The sequence below is a fragment of the Malus sylvestris genome, chromosome 5 (assembly GCF_916048215.2).
Source record: "Malus sylvestris chromosome 5, drMalSylv7.2, whole genome shotgun sequence".
In the NCBI taxonomy this organism is placed as follows: domain Eukaryota; kingdom Viridiplantae; phylum Streptophyta; class Magnoliopsida; order Rosales; family Rosaceae; genus Malus; species Malus sylvestris.
Genome location: NC_062264.1, coordinates 33747032 through 33754478, shown reverse-complemented (window position 1 = coordinate 33754478; position 7447 = coordinate 33747032). Strand labels below are relative to the sequence as shown.

Genomic DNA, 7447 nt, shown 5'->3' with positions numbered 1-7447 from the left:
ATTACCAAACAACCTTTGTGTATTATTATCGTGTATTACATATATTCATCACTTTATAACGTTTGGTATGGTGTTAGACGACGGCATTTAGCTTAAAGGTGTCCTATAAGTACTAAATTAATTAGTGCGTAGCACATTATTACTTTAGTCTAAATAAAGCATTGGAATTGGCACGGTAGAAATGAACAGTGTTTTGGGGTGAATTTCAACTTATTTACAAATTTGCCACATGCTCTCTCTGCCGCTGATTTGCACACACGTTGATGATCGCGGGAACGGAATAACAATGGTAAAGCAGGTCTTTTCCGTTTCCTTCTCAAGCCCTCCTTGGCTTCTCCGTGTCGCGCACCTCGCCTTCTCTTCGTCACACTCCTTACCAGAACTCGAATCAATGGTGAGGTGCATGTCGTTGTGTAACCCATCTTCAGCTCTGTCTCTTTCACTCTTGAGATACCTGCTGTTGGATTCCATGTGCTGTTGCCGATCTACAGGTAAAGCTTCAATTTCCATATTGGGGTTCCATCTTTCTTCATTTCTGGAATTTGGGTTTTTATTTCAGTAATTTAATTGTGACTGTCAGTTTGTGCGTGCGACTGTGAGAGAGAGAGAGCAAGGGAACCAGCGATGGAGCGAGAGAAAGAGAGAGTGAGCTTGGAGGGAGGGAGAGTGATTCTGGTGCCGTACATGAACGAACACGTTCCAAAATACCATGAGTGGATGAAAGACCCAGCTCTCCTCCAAGCCACCGGCTCCGAGCCCCTCACCCTCGACCAGGAATACTAGATGCAGCTTACCTGGACCCAAGACCCCAACAGTACTCTCTTTCTCTCTCTTACATGTGTTTGTGTGGGTTTTGGTAGATTCCTTTGCTTTTTCATAACAAAAACTGAATTGGGTTTTCTGGGTTTGACAAAAAAGTGGTAATTGTGGAATCTGATATTGAAGGTTTGATCTATCAGGAAAATTATAAAAAGGGTTCAATTTAGTTTTGACAAATGATTGAGGATTTTTTGTGTGATTGTATTAGTGGTTTGGTGAATGATTGAAGATTTGAAAATGGTTTTTGCAGAGCAGACTTTCATTGTATTGGATAAGCAATTGGTTGTGGGAGAGTTCAACCATGGAGAGCCTCATGTGGAAGGTTAGCCAAATTTACAGTCAAATTTACAGTCTTTCTTCACAAAATTACCTTATGATTGGTTGCTGAGAAAAATTATGGAGACATTCAAATGATTACTTAAGAACAGTTGGTTGGATGGTTTTGGATGAAATCATGAGAAGTGTTTAGTAAATTTTGTTCTTAATTTTACTAAGATTTTGAGTTTTTTTTTTCCTCTGCAAATTTCGATTAAATTGCTTGCAATTGAACTATTTTGTAATTTTCTATAAAACTCCCTGTATATTTATTATTTGTTTCCAATAGCAGGTAATTAGGTATTGTATTTTTTGAAAACTCCGATTAATTTTTTCATGTTCTTCTTTTCTGGTAGGAAGATTAGGGATAAGCTCTGTACCCAAACTCGAGAGAGAGAAAGGGCAATCTGTTGGCGCCAAATCCCAACACGATCTCTTGGAAAGGTTGGTTTTCTTGCATTGATCCCTTTAACCTTTACGTGGTTTTTTGTCATTTTTGCATTTTGTAATTGGAATTCGACTTGGTTTCTTTAAATTTCGTTAATTACTATGATCTTTGAGTTGGGTTTTTGTTATTTTTGGACATTGTAATTGTAATTGTAATTGTAATTGGAATGGGGTTTTTTGTTCATTAATTCTTGAAAGTTGAGGTAGGATTTTGTCAATTTTGTATATGGTGGTTGTAATTGTGATTGGGATTATTTAAATTGGATCCTGATTTGCTTTTTGTTATGCAGAAAAGTGGAACACATAGCGGAAGAGGCTCAGTCTTTGAAGGAGAGTTTGGATAGGTATGATGCGAGGAATCAGAAGAGGGTGACGAAGTGAGAGAGAGGGCAGAGTTGCTTGGAAGAGCCGTATTAAACCAGAAATCGCTTTGAACTTTCTGTTTACTGCTTCAGTATCATGTATGCCTTTTGTTTTATATATGCCTATATTATTGTGATGTAGAATGGAGATGGTGCTCATGTTATGAGAATCTTCGACAAGGAGGCGCAAGCAGGGGACTCAGTTCGTAACTCTGCTCACATGCTTGAAGAAACCAATGCTATTGGGGAAACTATTCTCAGGAAATATGCAGAACAGAGGGAATTTCTAAAGGTATCACCCTATTTGTGCTCACCGCTATGCACCTCAACTTTCATGATTATTGAAAAAAAAAAAACCAATGGTGAAACCGTGGCTCTGTCTATATCATTTTTGTTGAATATAAAACGTTCATTGGAGTACTTACTCAGGTTTTATAGCAAATTTTAACTACTAAAGGACAGTTGTATACTTAAGAAAATTGGTAGCTCTTCTTTGATATTAGTAGTTACTATAAATGAATAGGTTGAGTTAACGTTTGAGATGAGCATATGTGCCGCAAGATAAGAGAGAATCCGAGAGGAAATAGAGAGAATAGGAAAAGGAATTTGTATACAGTGTTTGTTAATTTGATTTTGCTAAATATTAATTTAACTGTAATTGTTTGCTTTGTCTTTTAGGTTTTTGGAATTCTAATGTTTGGTGGTTATTTTATGTTTCGATTGAAGTATTTGCTAATGCCCAGTTTGTTAACGTGGTCACAATGTTAATTCCTTTCTTTGCTTCACAGTAGATATGAGCATCCTCCCTTCACTTCCTAGATCATTGGTTGGTTCTTCTTGCTTGGTTTAATTGGGTAAATTATTAATTTCATGTATTGATACAATCTCATGTGAGAAATTAATAAAGCTTGCATTTTTAATTTGTTGGTGTGTTATTATTGATTAGTTGGTTTGATTGAGTAGTTATATATTAATTTTTTAGCAATAACGTACTAATGGCATTCCAGAGCTGGTTATCTAACAAATTTGGTAGCAAAATAATTTCAATGTTGGCGCTTTGTGGATTTTGCATATTGTTACGGCTTCTTGAGACCTCATCATCTGTATTCTATGTGTTTCCGTTTTGTGCAGACGATAGTTCAAATGTGTCAATGGTTCTCGAAATGTGATTACAAGTTTACGTACATTCAGTCTACCAACAACATTTCTTTGCACACAACTCAGACACATGGATATGTTCCAATCTCTGCGACAAGCGAGGCCACTACCATAGGCGAATATCTTCATACATGTCAGTTCCCTTTTCTCACCCTCTTCATGTTTTGTCCAATATTATGTTTTTTATCTGATTTCATGTGTTTTCTTGATGCTTTTCCATTCTTTGATATAGGTAATTTGTTATGTTTTCATGATCTGGGTCTTTTTTCAATTTGCATTTTGGTTGTCCAAGATTTCTAAGTTTTTGTATAAAAATATAAGAACAAAACTGCACATCGAGGAGTTTATGATGAACTTTTTGGAGTGACACGGTAACACTTCGCTTTAGGAATATGTAAAACTACAAATCATTCTTAGATGTTGCAAGTTTGAGGTGGGCAACGGAGAGAGGGTGAGGTTTTGGGAGGATGGGTGGTTAGCAGGGGGACCACTGAAGGAGCAATTCCCCAGATTATTCCTACTATCGAGGAAGCACAGTCATAACATCTCGAGCTTCGTAGAAGTTTCGTCAAATTCCTTGAGTTGGAACTTTGACTTTAGGAGAAATCTGAATGAGATGGAGATAGAAGAGGCGGCCACATTATTACAAAAAGTGGAAGAGGTTCGCTTGTCTCCATCAAAAATGGATAACAGAAGGTGGAATCTGGAAGCTTTAGGTTTGTTCACATGCAAATCTTATCGTTCATTACTGAGCAACAATGGGATTGTGCACTATTATCCACCCTACTCTTAGATTTGGAAATCAAAAGCTCCTCCAAAGGTCAAAATACTTGTATGGCTTGTGGCCAAAGGGAATCTCAACACTCGCGACAAAATTCAAAGGAGAAACCCTCTTATGTGTTTATCCCCACATTGTTGTAGTTTGTGCAAAGCTAAGGAAGAGAGTGTAAATCACATCTTTCTTCATTGCTCCTACTCGATCCAATTGTGGTGGAAACTGTTTCAGGAGGTTAAAGTAAGTTGGGTCATTCCTAAAGGGTGTTTCGAGCTACTAGGTACAAATTTTAAGGCACTTGGAAAAGGGAAAAAATCCAAAGCTTTGTGGGGTTGCCTGGTATCGGCAATTTTTTGGAATATATGGCTGGAACGCAACAAAAGGATTTTTGAAGACTATACTGGAGTGGGGGCAGAAGTACTTTTGGGGAGAGTAAAATATTGGGCAGCTTTTTGGGCTTCGGTCACTAAAGAGTTTAATAATTGCTCTCTATCTCAAATATTGTGGGATTTGTTAGCAGCAGTTAAGTGAGCTAGGTCTAGAAATGGCTGCTGTAGCCAAATCCTATTGGGATTTTCCTTTCTAATATAGTTGGACTTCTTATTCACTTCTGTGTATTACTATATTCTTTAATAAAATTGTTTCTTCTAAAAAAAATAATAATTCCTTACCTGTGTATAATAAACGACTTGGACTTTACCATAAATTAATTTAATTTCTATTGCAGCAAATCTGGTCATTTTCTGTGTAAGTTTCCCCTCATGGTTCAGTTCTGGCATTCCCCTCAAAACATCGTTTGTGTCATTTCCTCTCTTTCCGTGTTCAGCTTACATACCTTACGTATATATTGGAGACTACGACAATAAAAGATGTTAGTTGAATGTATATAAAAGCCAAGCTGCTTATCTTATTGACCTCATTCACTCATGTGTCCCTCTGTTAGTCCTCAACACTTTCTGTTTTTAATTACCTGTTGAAATGGCTACCTACACTGCAAGACACATATTATGTGTGTGAACTACATGTTTCTTCTGTTTCTTAAGGAAACAGGCCCAAATGTGTTGGTTTTGGCTGGGAAGCCCGGCTCTCAGTGAGGCCCAAATTATTTAACTACATTTTTTCCCATCTAAGATTACAATCCGATGGTGGGGATGGTCTATTAAGAAGGGCAATTTTGTCCTCTCTGTTTTGGGTGAGATAGAGGGTCAACGGGCAGCTATCATTTGATGCCGTTCAATTAGGGTTTCGGGGAGGGTTTGCGAGAGAGAGAGAAGGGGGGCGGGAGAGAGAGGGAGATAGAGGCAGAGAGAGAGAGAGAGATGGCGATGGAAGGAGAGCGAGGGGGAAGGGTAGGGGTCTCGGCACTGTTGATGCAGATGGGAGGGTCAGTATGGTCAGAGAAGACCATATGGGTTGTCGGGATTTCAGGGAGACGGGGTAGGGGTCATCAATAAACCCTACTAAGAGTGGGGTGTGCAGGATCTTGCGCTGCATGTCTCAAATCCAAAGATAAGTTTCTTTTTTCTAATTGTATTCTTTAATGTTGCCTTGGATTTTCTGATTTTTTTAGTATGTTAGGTCTGGTTTTGGGAGATTTGTCATTTTCTAGAGAGAGATGGATAGGGAGATAGAGATAGACAGAGAGAGGAGAAAGCATGGCTGTGTGCATTTGTTGGGATTAATTAATGGGTTAGTGCGCAGGGTCGGTGAGAAGAGAGTCAGAGATGGGTGTATGGCAGGTTATGGCCTTTCGGTTTTTCCTTCTGATTCAATAGGTTATGCACTGTTTGACAATAATGATTTGTTGTTTTGTTTTCCTTTTGCTTTGTTAGAACCATCATTCGATTTTTGGGTTTCACTGTCCTTATTTCTGTGCTTCTTCAAAATTTTCTGGTGTTTGCTTCTCATTCTTCTGTTGGTTGATTTTTTTTTCCCATTTCTTGGTTCCTTATGTATTTGTTGGTTTTGTCTAATTTTTGGTTGTGGGATGATGCTTGCAGGTGAACTAGGTGCACGGTTTTTTGGGACGAGTTAGGAAGATCCACATGAAAACAGCATAGAAGATAGAGAACTGGTATGCTGCTTTATCTTTCTGTGGGATTTTTATGTTTATGTTCTGCTGCTAAGAGGATTTTAAAATGTTCTAAATCTGTTTTGTAAATGTGCTTAAAGATTGCACATGTTCTTGAATATTAGCCATGTTGTTTGGATTGAATATGTGATTGAATATTCGAGAAGATACCATCTTGCTTGATTTCAATTAAAGACTACTAATTTGATCAGCTTATATAAAGTCTGTTTATGTTTGAGATGTATTTTGTTCGAATCTCTAAACTGAACAGTGCATCAATAACCTCTAGGTCTGTATCATGCCTGGTGAGTTATTTGTGAACATCACTCTAATATATATATATATGGACTCATATAAGGAGTAGTAAGGTAATTAAGCTTCACACAGTAATTAGTGATGTTAACAATGAATAAAACCTGATCAGTCTCCTTCCTCTCAAACAAGTTTCTCAGTAGAAACCTTCCTCTTTGACAGACATACAAATGGAAGCAGCATCAATGGGTAGTTGTTGTGTTGCCCTAAGATAAAATTAGGTGTGTGTTTTGGAAATAAAGGGAATTCATTCCACAGATCTGTACGTTCATATACGAACTATGCAAACAGAGCCTTTTCCTGTGAGATTTTAAGAACTGTGAAAGATACCGCATTCACAGCGGATGAATTTTCTGTTTTATTATTTTTTGTAGCTAAATAGTAAATTAGGCAAAGTTGATTTAAACTAATTTATAATGTTCATAGATTGGATTAGATCTGTATATGTTTATTTTAAGGAGAATATGTTCTTTAGTGAAGAAAAAGAAAAGGTTGATTGTTCTGTTACATTTCTATAATAATCTATATGATCAAAGTGGTGAAAGTTGTTTATGCGCACTTTTTACCGGATCCAAAGAGAATATATACTCGAATGCTTTAAGGCAACTAAAACTGATCTAATTTGCATCACAATGATTTGTTTTCATAATTTGGTTGTATCTGAAAAGAAAAGAAAAGAAAAGAAATGCTTGAATCAATCACATAGTTATAAGACATTGTAAGGTTGAGGGTTTGATTGATAGGAGTGGAGACTCGGTTTGTGCCTCAAAATATACTCTCTTCTCTGTTGTGTGCTTGAATGCCTCGGATCTGTGACTCTGGATTGCTGAAAATTAGGTTTTTACACCCCAACTTTGAATTTTAGCATATTTTTTTCTACGGATTAATGTAATCACAAGATTATTTTGTTGATTTTTATACATACGTTTGTGGATGAAGGGTTTAGGTGCTCTTGAAGATGCCCACCCTAATTTTTTTACACCAAGTGGTGATGGCAACCCAGGCATTCCAACTTGCCCAGGTGCTTCAATCTTTTCAGTTTTTGGTAATTTTCGATTGCTGTTTGGTTGTTGAGAAAGAGAGGGAAAATAAGAGAAATTTACATCCCCGTAATTAAATGAAATATCAGAAAATTACTTTCCCTTTGCTTTGTTTGTCAAATATTATGCTTATATCTGTTTAATTTCA

At 37.2% G+C, this 7447-nt stretch overlaps 1 pseudogene; it reads left to right on the top strand.

Moving 5' to 3' along the window:
• The first annotated feature begins 267 nt into the window (after positions 1 to 267).
• On the top strand, positions 268 to 6169 carry LOC126623145 (uncharacterized; annotated as a pseudogene).
• The last annotated feature ends 1278 nt before the right edge of the window (positions 6170 to 7447 follow it).